The 14,620-nt window shown below is 37.7% G+C and overlaps 1 protein-coding gene across 4 annotated transcripts in view; it reads left to right on the top strand.

Annotated features, from left to right (window-relative positions):
• Positions 1-173: 173 nt before the first annotated feature.
• Positions 174-14,620, top strand: part of RPS6KA5 (ribosomal protein S6 kinase A5) — an 84,751-nt gene continuing 70,304 nt past the window's right edge. For 2 of the 4 annotated variants that reach the window (XM_035888711.1, XM_035888712.1), the window contains exons 1-2: positions 174-193; positions 12,373-12,444. The gene's annotated coding sequence lies outside the window, so the exon portion shown is untranslated. Of the gene's footprint in view, positions 194-7,853; positions 7,873-12,372; positions 12,445-14,620 lie in introns of those variants that run through there. The other 2 variants (XM_035888708.1, XM_009648983.2) reach the window with 1 other exon arrangement.

A 14,620-nucleotide genomic window follows, 5' to 3' on the forward strand; every position in this document is an offset into this window, starting at 1 on the left:
GAAATCTCGGTGAGGGGGGAAAAAAAAGGGGGGGGGGATGAGCTGAAAGACACGGGCAGGAGCCTGTGAGATGGGGGCGGGGGAGGCCCTTCTTTTATTTCTGAAGAAAGTATTTCAGTTGGACTTCTGCTGCTTATTTGGCTCCCCTGTCCCACTTCCCCAGTGGTATTTGACGCTTTTGAAGGAGATAAGGGTTAGCCATTTTTTTTTTTTTTTTAAATTTTGTGTTTGACTTTTATGGCTATGTCAATGTGGTGGGGGGCGGGTGTTTGTTGCAGTCCTAAATGATGCCGTTTTATGTGACAGCTTTTCTCTGACCTCGGTGAAATGCCGGAGTTGTAGGGTGGGGAATGTGCCAACATGTAACCGCAGAGTTATCTGGCTTTTCAGTCTATGAATCTCCTTGTAGCTCACTGGTTACTTGAAGACCCTCTGGAGTAGTTCAACACGTGAAATATCTATGACCTTTCAGGATACAGCAGAAATGCTCTGTCGTAGGTTGTTGTGTTGAGGAAGGTCTTGTATATTTTTAACAGGGACGCTGTGCTTCTCGGAAGTTTCCAGGCAACTTGAATACTGCAGTAAATCTAAATTTTACTGTTAATTTAGAAGTGCTTGTAAAACATAATCAAGATGTATATTCTCTGTATTTATTAACGGTGGAGGTGCTATTAACCTATGTCCTTCATTCCTTTTCTCTCATAATCTTTTTTTCTCAATGATGAAGTAAAAGTAAGCATATGATGCTGTTCATCACAAAGTTTGAGAACTGCTCCCCGGGTTAATGTAGTTGACGTTCTCTAATGGGCCGGTAGGGAAGGCGAGTGGTGGTGCTGGGTCTCTTCCTTCACGTTCAGCCTTCTGTCCCCCTGTCACTCGGGTCTAGGGGCTCAATGGAGGTGCCCCAGCGGAACGTAGCTAGCACTGCAGTTTTTAAAAAAAAAAAAAAAAAAAAAGGGGGGACCCCCAAAAAAAAAAAAAAAAAAAAGGTGAAAATGAACATGAGCAATTGTGCTTCAATGATGATTTTGATGGAAAACCTGGGGTCCCCTCCTCCAGTCAGGTACGATTCACTCTACAGAGCTTCTGCTTAAAGAAGCCACTTGGTGAGGAGGGAAAAAATCCTTAATAGCACAGCCCAGTTGATTTCTCTTTCCCAATGTTCCTTCTTCCCAACTGCTGCACGAATTTCATTCAAAGATCTTTAAGGTGACGAGGCAGCATTCATGCCAGTCTGGCACTGGGTGTGCCATAAAGCCGTAGGATTTCACTTACTTCCTTGAGCGACTTCTGTTCGTGTTAGTGAAGGGACTGTAGTTTCCTTCTTTCAAGAAGAAGCAAAAGAGCTGGTGGAAAACATACTTTTCTCGCTGGGTGTTGCTAGATTTCAATGTGCAGGAGAAAAAGGGATAAGGGGAAAGGAAGTGGAACACATTTATTCTTTATATTTACTTAGTTATAGCTAGATTTCTTTTGTAAAAGTTGAGACAGCACATATCCCTGTGGAATAGTTAATTAAAGGTAGTTTGAGGAATAAACACATTCAAGTAAACGAGAAAAAGAGCTGTCTAATATAGCATAATAAGTAATTCTGATTTTGATCCTGATCTTAAAGATTTATAGATTCAGGAAGTGCCGATACTTGCTTTTAATTTAAAAATTCTTAACCTTGTTTGTGTCTCTTTAAGCTTCTGAAATTCAGCTTTATAGGAATCAGTTGCTTCTCCCCTCCTCATTCTCTTCTCCTTATCAAGTATTTAGAAAACTCCACTTTCTGAAAAATGCTTTCTAGCAATGGCTTGTCTATTTCTGGAGCATTAGGGTGGAGGAGGGAGCTGCTCTGTCATGTACTCCTGGGATACTCCTACTCCTGAAGGTGTCAATAATGTCATTGCTATGCAAGACGTATCAAGATACTGTTTCAGAACTTGTCTCTATACAATGCACAGATACATGATAATTTGAGAAAAATTGCAGTCAGCTTCTGTTGATATAGAAATATATAAATAATCTATAGAATACTTTGGATATTTTTCTTAGTATTTTATACTGGGTCTTGCTGTGCGAGTGCCTAACTACTGGCTAGGGTTAACCCGCCACAGTTCTAAAGTGTGCAGCATGATTATTATTTTGCTTCATTTTGGGAAAGAGAGTGAGGGGATGCGCAAGAACTAGAATTGGAGCCAGAGGATCTTCGTTGTTCTTAAATACTGAGGTTGTGTACCATGAATATCCTTTTAATGTGCAATTTGTTTACATTCTAACGTTTCCCTCCTCTCTGTGTTCTTTCTTTGATGTTGCTAGCTCTGTGACCAATCGAATGATTTAGAATTACATATTGAAAGTAGCTGTCAGTTGGCAGATGAAAAAGAGGTCAGTCTCCACAGTGCTTTGAAAGAATGTACTATTGTGGTAGAAATAGTGGCTTCTTTGAGAAGGGAGTGTCTCATTTTCATATTGTGGAAGTTGTTGCTTGAACCTCTTGATAACAAACTCAGAGTACAAAGAATTATGTATTCAGGTCAACTAAATGCAGGTGAACCTACAGTTATACTTCGCATTTGCAATTACTTGGGTCTTGGAATTGCTCTAAAAATATTAAACGAGTTAGAGACAGGCATTGATTACAGTCAAGTGAGTAAGTGAACATACTATAAAACTTGAATTTAAGATTAAATGAGTATCTTTAACTATGAAACAGATGATTGTTGTTACCTTCAAGCAAGTATTGTGGCATATGAAAATGCACAGTTAGAGCATATGCAGTGCTATTTCTATACAGCTCCCAGCTGATTGTTAACCCTGTCATACCATGGTTTGACTTCTTTTAAACTTTGACTTTGAAATCATAGTGCTGGCTTTGATATGTAGGGTCAAGCTTAATTTTAGCTCTCTGTCCCATATTCTTAGGGCGCTGACACTCCTCTGTGGTGTGACCAAAAAGCAATTGCTGAAGAAACGTCACTTCATAGGCATTTAGATTGGGTCTGTGATAGGGAAGGAACTGTGGTGCATAACACTTGAGTGCCTCTGTGAGATGCCTTGTGATTTGTTGTATTACAAATACCGGGCACTGCTCTGTGCATATATATTTTATTTTAATGATGCAAAGAATCAGAACATCCTTCTACTGCTGGGGAAACTGTAAGCATGCTTCTGCTTAAATGATTGTTCCTTAAGTTGGTTATTTTGCAGATTAGACACAGCAGTGACTTTTAGGACACATTTCAGCTAACAATGATTTTTCTCCTAATAGATTCAGCAACTGGTTTTTTTTTTTCTTTTTTTTCCCTTCTGTCACACAAATCATTTCTTCCTCGATAGAGACCTCACAATTCAGGCACTTCAGAGTAGTCACCATCTTTCTTTCTCACTTTAGGAAGGAAATGAGTTTTTGGGGAAAGTGGAATCACCTTTTCTTTTCAGGAAGTAGAAGAAAAAAAAAATGCTGAAGATCAAATGGTAGGAAGTGGTGACTGTCTCTGATTCTTACTGAAGCTCTCCAGTGAAAGTAATAAGCAAATAAAATTTTCTGCAGCATCTCCTTCTGGAATCTGGTAAAAGAAAATGTTTTATTTTTTGAAGGCTAACCTCAGAGTTAGTACAAATTCTCATCTTTTTAGAACCTAAGAAGTTACGTATTATCCACAGTGAAAAAAGAGTATTGTTGTCTCTTCACATTTTCTGTTTCCTGGTAATGCAGTGGAACTGAACAATGGTAAATGTAAAGCCTATTAGAAAAAAAAAAAAAGTGTGGTAGGGAAGGATGCGGGCAGAGAGGGAAAGTCTCATGATGTAGGAAGGTAAGGAGGAAATAGGAATGTTAACTGTGAGATTTCCCCCGCACACCTCCTGTTGGCATCTGTCATAGCTCTTGTGTTCAGGCAAAAAATAAAATAAGGATCAAAGGATCCTGAACCTTCAGCATATGTGACTAGGTAGGAGGTTGCCCATCTTGTGGCATGCATGTGCACTCCCTGCTTTGCCCAGTGAGAGGCAGAGATTAGCAAAACTGGAATCTTGAAGGGAACTTCTGAGATATTCCATGAATGTATGGGTGATAGGCTGTATATGTGTTGTTTGTTTTCCTTTAAGAAGCTGTTCTTTTCCTTTTGGCAAGTCCATTTTGAAGAGAATACTGGATTCATTTTAATGCTGTCACAGGCTTTGGGCTAAAGAACTTGCTTTAGTTTGCACTTCATCTGACTGTAACACGTGACATGCAAAAAAGCACGTATAGCCCAGAAGTCAACGTAGCAATAGGCTGCAGGGCTCCAGAGGCAGAAGGACTTGGAACTTCCACTTGAGTCAAATAGTCTAACTTATAATTTAGTATGAAACTGTAAAAGGCTTCAGAAAATAAATACATGGACTATTTGAAGGGTTTAATGTTGCAAATTCTTAGTTACCCCTTCTTGAATGAGAACTTAAAACTAAAATGGATTTATTTGTAAACTATAAGGTTCATGTTACATCGTAAGGCATTGTGAAAATTCCTATGGCTAAAAAACATGATGAATCATGCATTAAGTAGAGTATTCAACCTTCGCTGTGGAGCTACACCTGGCACCTCTACAGTATTCTATTTTTTATTTTTAAAAAGAAATGTTCTTATGAAAGTTTAAAGATACTTTAAAAATTATATTTTCTCAAGACAAGGGTTTTTTTTTTATTTGACTGTACTAATTCTGTATATTGTTTGGAGATCAGGAGATATTAATAGTTGTATATTTCAAAGCTTGGATTGCTTTTACTTCTACTTTTCTCTTTTGAGCACTAAAATATATATGTGTTCTCATTGCTGTGGGAAGTATAAAGAGTGTTTTTTAAGAGAGTAAGTTTATGAATCATCCTTAATACAACTTAAATCTCTGGATTTTACTCTTTACAGAATCAATACTTTTAAAAATGTTTTGTAGTCTATGAATGTATTGTTATCTATCTTCTGGTAACTTTGATTATGATAAGCTTTGTTTTTGAGGGGAGGAGAACGACTATTGATCTTTTGGTTGGTTTTTTTTTCCCCAGGCTTTGGAATCTAACAAGCCTGGCTATAATGATCTGTAAAAGGGTCTGGTACCATTGCTCATTTTCCTCTCATTGCTTCAGTGATATTCTATAAGCTGTCCAATATAAATGAGGACTACTAGTCGCAGTCTTCATTGTCAGCCTGTTTAGCTTTGTTCCAATGTATTCTAAATGTGATGGTTTAGAAGCTCATGCTGGATTCTACAAAGGAGTTAGGAGATTTATAAGCCACTTTAATGCACTTGAGGATTTTATTCAGGAGGCAATTCAGAAAAAACTTGCCAGAGCTGCTTAAATGTATGGGAGAGCCTGGGTAGCTGAGGGTGTGATTTGCAGCTGTATTCTTTATGTCAATATTTCTGTTAGATCCCCTTCATTGCTTGGCATCATATGATATGGTGCTCTCTGCTCTCCTGTCCCCCCGCCTCTATTATACATAGAATCCTAATGATGAGGTGCAAGCTCTGCTAAGATTTCTTTGCTTTCTGACTCATTCTGTAGATAGGCAGATGACCTGGTTTACGAAGGGCTCACGTTACACACAGTCACTTTATTTGTTTTTGCATTTTGTTTTGGGATCTGTTGTGACTGTTTCCTCTCCCCATTTTTTGCTGACACCTGTAGATATTGTATGCTGGCTTGGACAGATAGTAATAAAAGATTTACCTGAGAGAGGATAATTCTTAAGTTAAGATAATTCTGGTTAATGTCTGCATAAGTAAATACCTTCCATCAGCATTTCAGTTGTCAGTTGCCCTTCTTTTGTTGATAAATTAATCTACATTCTGTTACTTTTAACAGTGTCCAAAGTGCCTGTGATTGAATAAAATGTATTTTTTTACATGTTGTACTGATTTCTGATGATAGAGAAGACCACAGTTGATTCATATCTTGTACTTAGATATAACTTCTGGTTTGAAAAGGTATGCACAATCTTTGGATATCTGTTATTTTGATCTGACTGTTTCAACTCTGTTCAGCATTAGATTGTCTATAGCAACTTTATTCATTAGTATCTTGCCTCATTACATTTTGGGTTTTTTGGCTGTTACATGATGTATAGTGTTACTGCATACTAAGCTTCTGGCTAAACATGGAGGCGCTTCTAGGTTGAATCTTGGTGACCTCATGGTGATTCATATCACAGTAATGACAAACCTCATAGCAAAATCACCTCTGTAATAGCAAAAGGGCTACTGCTGGTGAATTTAAATAGATCTTAACATGGAGCACTTTCCAGTTCAGACTGTTGTGAGTCTGGATTGGTAATCTCAGATGTCCTCACTTTTATCTTTATTTCAGCTTCTGATGTACAAATGATAACTTTGGTGGGATAGTCATCTGCAGCTTCAGTCTATTTTCATAATAGTAATGACAGTTTCCTGTCATGTCCCCCACAGCATTTCATGCTTCTGAATTTCCACATACTGTATTCTGCTTAGCTAGTATTTCAGAGGTCTTTGTCATCTTTGGCTGTGTAAAGTTTTGGTTTCCAGGCCTTCTAGAATGGGATCGGCAGCTCTGTGAGATGTTGAATTTTTTTTTTTTTGGTTCAGATGGTCTTCTCCTTAAGCATCTACTATTACAGAGGACGAACAGTTGTCACCCCAGTTATCTTAGGTGTGATCCTAGAGTTCAGAGTAACATGAATTGCATTTTCTCTTCTTTGATGTGAGTTCAGAACTGTGTGCATGTTTTATTTTTGCTCTAAATTCCTTTCTGGCCTAAGAAAAATGAAGGTAGACCTTGAGATGATATGCTTTTTAAATTCCATTTTAAGTTTGTAAGGTAGTTAGTTCCCTGTCCTGATTAAATGGTACTCTTGTTCAGTGACCTGACAATTACTAGTTGGTGAATGTCTGTCAGATTTCAAGGACTGCAGAATATTTTTCACTTCCCTTCACAAATAGTTCTCAGTTGCTGTAACCAGTTACAATCAAAGTGTAATTTTTTTTTAGATAGCAGAAAACCAGTATAACATCCTAGATGCATTTTCTTCAGTGTCTAACAAGCAATAATTGTGTGGTTTCTGTTACGTGGTGTTTTTATTTTTTTTTTCCTGAAAGGAATGTGCTAGTTTTGCTTAATTTCAAGGAAAAACACCCACTCTTCATTCTGAGTAAGGGATAATCTCAAGTTTGTGTTCATATAACTTTGAAAACGGCATCTGTTCTTTGTTGCTGTGACTTAAAAAAGTAATCTCTTAAGCAAGTGGAGATGGGCCATTCTCTGAAGTAACAGGTTAGAATCAAGTTGATCTTGGTACCAGGCATTGAACACCTAATAATTTGAAATATTACAGAATGTCTTCTGTTCTGTTTTCCTTCTTGCTTTCTCTGTTCTGCTTTAAATTGTCTGAGGTTTATTGTTCTGCTCAATAAAAAGGCAGAGCTGGTCTCATCTTGCAGAGAAGAGCAGAGACAAGTCACAGCTTTCAGGCAGAGCTTTTCTTTGAAGGTTGCTTGATCTAGTTCGGTAGAGGAGGCTCTAGCTGTGTTTGTCTGCTTCAAAACCTGTATGCAACAGAATCCAGAAACAAGGGCACAGCACACTTTAACTTGAAAACAGCCACTGTTGAAATATCACTTCTTAAGATCATAAAAGTACAATTAAAAGCAAATAGTCATTACACATACCGGCTTGCACAGTTCTTAGTTCGTACTTCACCATCTCAAAGTCCAGGTATAGTGCAGGTGACAGTCATGTCTCTTAGGTCATCTGGAGATCCTCCATCAAGCAGAAATACTTTGTTCCTGGTTCCCAGAGTTAAACAGACTGACCTGCTTCCAGGGGGCCGAGAACGATGATACTGATCTCCATGCACTGGTGTCCCTGCATGTGAACGTTTGTCTTTGCAGTGGGAATATTTCTAGATACCTGCTTTCCTTTTGCCTTCAGAGGTGTGATAATTGCAACCAGTACCACTATTTCCTCTTTTTTTTTTTTTTTTTTTTTTTTTTTTTTTTTTTTTTTTTTTTTGGGTAATTTTTTTTTTGTGTTTTTTTTTTTTTTTTTTTTTTTTTTTTTATGGATGACATGATGTCTTGGCCTTTCCCTTTAGTCTTTGTTTCTGGCTTGATCTGTTATATCTTGCTGTTGCCCTCAGCTGCATACTCTCCTTCTCACTGTGTTGGTCCAGTGCTGATTACTGTGGACTACAGTAGAAAATCAGTAAATGGAAGCTCTTCCTAATTGTGCACCTATGCAGTTGGCTTGTCTCCTAGAAAGTGCTGTCAGCTTACTGTTTTTTTTTCATGATATAACACCATCCTTTGTACTGCTGTGTCACATGTAGCTTCAGATCATTTGTGGAGAAACTCTTGTCCTGTTGACTTGGGCAGTACTTTCTTCCTGCTCAAGCTTAGGTCCCTTCCTTGGTACTCTTCAGCTGATGTCATCAACAGACCTGAAGAAAAAGGGCACGGAGAAGTAAATTCTGTGTTTCCAAAACTGCTTTCCTTGCACTCAGTTCTTAAATTGAGAGCTTTTTCTCAAAGCCACTGTTTCTGAATGGCATTTTTGCACACTCTGAAATGTTATGGTGCTGTTTGCTAGACATACTGTTAGCTAGATGCTGGAGTGTGCATCATGTTGCACTCTTGACAGATACGTTGTCTTCATGCAGGTTGCACGGGCAGTTGTTGGGTCAGGTTCTGATACCAATCCTAGCATGGTGATGTCTGTGAGGTGGGAGAAGCCTTTCACTGTTCTGTCAGTGGTAGTAGTAGTGGCTGCCTTGTTGCAAACCTTTAAAGCCTCTCAAGACTTGGAAAAGTTGTCTTACAATTGGGGAAAGCATTCCTTATGAAAGGTCCTCCAGCAGTGGGCATTTGGGTTCCTGGGAGTGACTGGTGAATAGAATAACTGATCTTTTGGGGATTTATGCTCCTGAGAGCAAGCAGAAGGAGATGTCGGTATGATGACTTCTGTTCTGGAGAAACTGCCCCTCATCTCAGCCAGAATGTTGAAAAGTGCTGTGCCTGGTTTCAGCAGACAAAGACCAAGAACTGCTCTAGCTGTGTCATTGGAAAGAATGTGGCACAGACACAAGGTCTTCAGCTTGCTTTTCATGGGGTATGACTTGAAGAGATGGACTGAGTGCAGCAACTGAGGCTGTTGGAGCAAGCCATTGGCCAGCTGTGGCAACACTGGGAGAAGCACTTTCTGGGAATTGTTAATCTTGTTGCTCTGAAATTTTGTGCGTGTGGGGTTTTTTTGTTAAGGATAATTCTACTTCTTGCTTTATAAGGAGTAATTCTGAGAGAGAGTTTGTATGTCTCAAGTGTCCTGTCATACCTCTATGTCTTATGCAGCACCTTTTAGCTATCTGATCTTGTGGGATGGCTTTTTTCCTGAGTATAATGCAAAAAGAATGAGGTGGGACTTATTTTATAGTGATCGTATGCTTATTTGTGACATAGTTTTCCCCTTTTACTGTGAAAGTAATATTACAATAACCTTTAAGACATTTAATTTTTTATATATATATATTAGGATAAGGCAATTAAACATCCTAAATGGAAGTAAAAATTGCAAAATTACAGCTCCCATTGAAACAAGTACATAATAATTCAAACTAGGTATTATTCAGCTTTTTACTGTGTAACCCCATGAAAGTGGGAAAGGTTTTACTAATGTTATTGAATGTGGAATGCAAGTTAAATTGAGTTTATGGTACAGTTTAGTTTAATGGATTGAGTTTAGGACTTGATCTCTTTAGGACTATAGCCAGCACTACAAATCTTCAGCATGTTAATGGAGATGCAGCGTGTCTCTGTGTTGCACTCTGTCGTCTTACTCAGTTCCAAGAATATGGCAGGATTAAATGACTGTTTTGCTTTCTAGAAGGGTGTTTAATTGAAAAGCCTTCTGCTGACAGCTCTTAAAGGATGTGAGATGGTAAAACCTTTCTGGAGTACTCTGTAATGGGAGATCCAAATCTGTGGATTTCTCAGGGAAAAATTCCTTCCCACTCTTGAGTTCAGCACTTACGTAGCTAGTATCCAGAGAAATTCTGTGTCCCGAATCTCTTCAGTGACATCCACTGCTTCATTAAAACTCTGGACACTCTAGCCCTGGTCTCTTTAGGATAGTCCCTGACTCCTGCTGTCCCTGGCAGGAAAGACACTGTTTTGAAACTTTATACATTGTGTACCATTATCAGTACTTGTTAAGAGTAGTAATATGTAATACTAAGTTGCTTCACGACAGACTGTTTTCTGACTGTGACACGATGTACTATGATTATATAGACACTAACTCAGTCTAGATTTGCCTTATGTGCTATTACTCCTTTCTTGGCATGGTGGTGCATCTTCCTTACTGCTCACTTCAGCAATGCCTGTGATGTAGCACTAGTAACAGTATTTGTTCTATTTCCAGTGAAAGCAGTACAGCAAGTTTTAGTTCAACTCATGTGGTACATATTGCCTCACTGATTTGCTAGTGATTCTGGTATTGTCTTGCCTAGTACATGTGATCAGTTCCATTTTAATAACAAAATAAAAAATATTTTAATAAAAAATATTTCTCTAATAATTTCACTGTGCTCTGTGTGGTTGTTCTTTTTTTTTCTTTTTCTTTTTTTCTTTTTTTTTACATGTAATATTAGGATAGCTTGTAGATTTCCCTCAGATTTGGAAAAAATCATTGTTATGTACTTCTGTTTGTATAAGAGAAAAATCCTGAAAGCTCTTTTAGACTTTCTAATCTTCCAGTAATTTCAAGTGGTCTCTCTGGACTTATTCCAAGTTTGGTCAATCCCTTGTAAAGATGAATGATAAGAATTAAGAAGAATTTTAGATGAGATATCATCAGTGCCTTGCATGTGAGAACTGATGTTACCCTATTCCAACTAGATGCATTTTGTGTATGTGTACAGATTCCTAGGATTGTTGTAATAAGTAATGAATTTGCTTTTTCATTTATTTAGTGTTTGGCTTTTTTATGTTTGTTCCTTCTTTGCAGAGAGATGTCTTTCTGAAGCTTTAAGTTTTCTGTTTGAGTTGTTGAGTTACTGAAGTTCTGTGAATGGAGATTAACTATACATTTTGATAATTCAGAAAGCACACTGTCTTGATAAAGTTTCTTAAAAGTATCAAACCAAATGAGAATTTCTGTTGAATGGAGTAAGTTAATTTTACATCTCCTATCAAAGAGCTTTCTTCTTTTGGTTAAGAGATCTTTGAACTTGAAATCTGTAGTGCTGCTAATGAAAGCTTCTTGCACATCTTTCCTAAGGCTTTTTTTTTTTTTTACTAGCCTTTAGACATATGATTTGGTTTGAAGTTGCTCTTTGAGAGGCATTCTTTTAGCAGCCATGCCAGCTTATACAGCTTCTGGTGCTTAATACTGCATCCTTAATTGTGCTAGTAAAACTGCTTATGCAGCTGCTCAATAAAGTGGATCAGGGAACTGAACTTGGTTAAGAATAATCAAACTTAGTTACTACTTTGCCTTACTGCTTTTAACCTGGATCATTTCAATCAGCAGCTTTGCTGAATGGCCTGTAGTCATATTGATGTAAATGAAAGGGTAATATTATGATAGGAATGAAAGATAGGAAAAACGGGAACTACTTAAGGCTTTCTTTTAGCAGCTTACAAAAAAAAAAAAACCCAACAAAAAAACCCCAGCAAACCAACTTACCACAATTCCTTTTCTAAATACAGCTCTTCACTTCCCTGCTTAGAAAAATCTGTTAGACAAAAAAACCCCTCAATGTAGTGTAAGATTTGTACGAACATAGAATTTCCACCTCCTAAACTCCCCAACAAATGAAACAACTTTGTAGCAGCTTAGATTTTTCCAGACTTGTTAGTAATGTAGACTTAAGGTCTTTCCTACTCTATAGTAGCGGATAGTCTTTATAGGTTTAGTAAATCTATGTTAAATGCATGAATAATTATTGGAGCTCTGCTTATGTCATCGCAAGCACCATATAATCCAAGAACATGAGAGTATGCATGGTGCTAGGGCTAAGGGATATCCTGATTGCTGTCTATAACTATGTGTTTACAGAGTACAGGCAAGGTGGAACAAGACTCTTTCCAGAGGTGCCCAGTGATACAATGAAAGACAGTGTATACACTATTGATGGGCTTCAGTTAATATTCTGTGATTTTTTTTTTTATAGCTACTGGAACACTGATGGCAGCAAGAAAATTGTTCTCCCTTGCTTTTCAAGTTAAGAGTACAGTATGCAACTGGAATATCCTTCTAGTGCTGCTTACTTTGTTCATCTGCTAACTTGTTTTTACTGAAGCTGTAGTAATATGTCAGAATGATGTTTTGGTGTACTGCATATCTGATGTGATTTTTTTGTTTGTTTGTTTTTTTCTTCAGCAAATTTGACAGGCCATGCAGAGAAAGTTGGCATTGAAAACTTTGAACTCCTGAAAGTTCTTGGAACAGGGGGTAAGTGCACTATTTTTCTAAGTTGAATGTTGGAAGCATTACTCTTAAGTATAGTTTTGTTTTCTAGCTAAGGTTTTAGTAGCTGGAATATTCTTGCACATCATAATTTTATGCAATTTTTTTCTCACAAATATTGTGCAAAATTTGAGGTCATGTGTTCTAGCTAAAGGACTTTTGAAGATGCACTTTTTCAAAAAAATGGAAAATAAATGGCTTGAGACTTGTGACAATTTAGTACAGTTTGTGAAAAATCTGATCTAAGTTAAGGCATGATCTTGATAATTTCATTAAATTTTCAGACTATGTTTTCATGAATTTCTGGAAAAAAACCCAGTAACATTAGTACATTATTGAATAGGATGCCTCATTCTTTATATGTTTTAGAGTTGGCATTGGCTCTACTAGTCTTTTTCCGTCCTATTCAAATTCCAGTAATTTTTAAGATGGAAAATGTTCACTGTTGTATTGTGGATTTCAGCACAATGTTGGAGATTTGTAGGATGTTGTAGGTTTACTGGCTGTAACGAATAAAAAAAACTGTTTCCCCTTTGTTAAAGGGACACACACACAGGCCCATACGCAGACCAAAAGTAATTGCTTTTATTCTTCTTAGTGTGTTTACGCATTTTTTTTTTGGTCAGTATTAACATTTGGGGGTTGGACTAGATGACCTCTAGGGTGCCTTCCAACCAAAAACATTTTATGATTCTATGAACATCAGAAGCAGTGTTGGGGGTTGATCATGAAGGTGATCATGATGTTGGGGTGATCATGAAGGTGGTCTGTCATCAAGGTCTGTAGAAGTTGCGAGTTATGATACTAAACTTTGGGTATTAGCAGCAATTAATTGCTAGCAGTGGGGCTGTAATTGCACAAGCTGCTACATCACTGAAAAGAGCAAAGAGTTTTGGTTTTCACATTTAGCTGTCATACAGATTCTTTCCTAAACTCATTAAGCCGTTAAATCACAGGATAGCATATTTTTCTGTTTCTGAAGTATTTTTTTTAAATTTAACAGGCTTAACAATTCAACTCTTGCTGTTAAATTTCAGTAGTTAGTGGTAGAGGCAAGGAAGTATTAATATTCATAGATATACGTTGCATATTCGTAGGTAGAAGCAGCTGTGCTGTTCTGATGTGGTCAGTATTGGTCTGACTGGGGTTGACAAAAATGAAATTACTTATAATTATGCATTTATGTGAGGGTGTCTTTCCTTCTGATGGAAACATAGGCTGGATTTTTAATTATGCTTGTGTATGTGTATGTGCATATGAAAAACAGTCCTATACCTGAATTTTTTCCTTACTACTGTCATTAGTCTGAGATCACCTTAATGTTACTACTATTGCATTTGGAATACAAAGTAAGTTTGGTGGTTTTATAAGTGTCAGTCGTTAAGTTCAGACTAGTCGTAGCCTGACCTCCTCCTAACTGTCTTTGGACGGTACCTCTGATATACCCCTTTTGCTGCTGTTAAACTTTTGTGTCATTCATTGCTACCCTCCATGCCCCCTCTTCATGAACAGATTAGCCAAATTTCTCTTGGCCTGGGATACTCTTAATCATTGCAGGAAGTCCCTAGGCTCATAGTGCAAAGCTATCCTGTTCACTCAGGTTAACAGGGTAATTCTTATGAGTGACCCCTTTCAGAAAAGGCTGCTTCAGTGGGTTGACAATGGGATTGACCGTGTGTGTATACGTGGAGAAAAAAAAAAGCTGAGGAAGCATGCCTGTCTCTCTTCATCCTGCTTCAGTAGTCATGGTGCTCCAGGAACATCTTCTGTCTTAGTAGACTTCAAACTATTTCAAGAACTGAGTATAAGATTCCTGCAAACTTTAGGAATCCAAGGATACCTTGAGTATCCTGGAATGGCATTTGTAGGAAGAGTAGCATTTTTTTGTTGTTGTTATCAAGGAAATGCTAGTTGCACTTTTTTAATATGTAATTTCGATCATAGCCTGAGGTTCTTGCTTCGGAAACCTAGACTGTCAGGGGAGTCAAGAAGCTTTACTCGGTCTTAAGCATATTACACCTAAGACTAAGGCACTAGGTGTGTCAGAGGCTGTTGCTTGCCAATTACTAGATGGCATTACATGCAAATGACCTGATCATAATGGAACTTTTGGAGAGGTGATCATCTGTGAATTGTCAGTGTTTGCAGCAACATGGAATCG

Source organism: Egretta garzetta, unplaced genomic scaffold (genome assembly GCF_000687185.1).
Source record: "Egretta garzetta isolate BGI_Z169 unplaced genomic scaffold, ASM68718v1 scaffold361, whole genome shotgun sequence".
Taxonomy (NCBI): domain Eukaryota; kingdom Metazoa; phylum Chordata; class Aves; order Pelecaniformes; family Ardeidae; genus Egretta; species Egretta garzetta.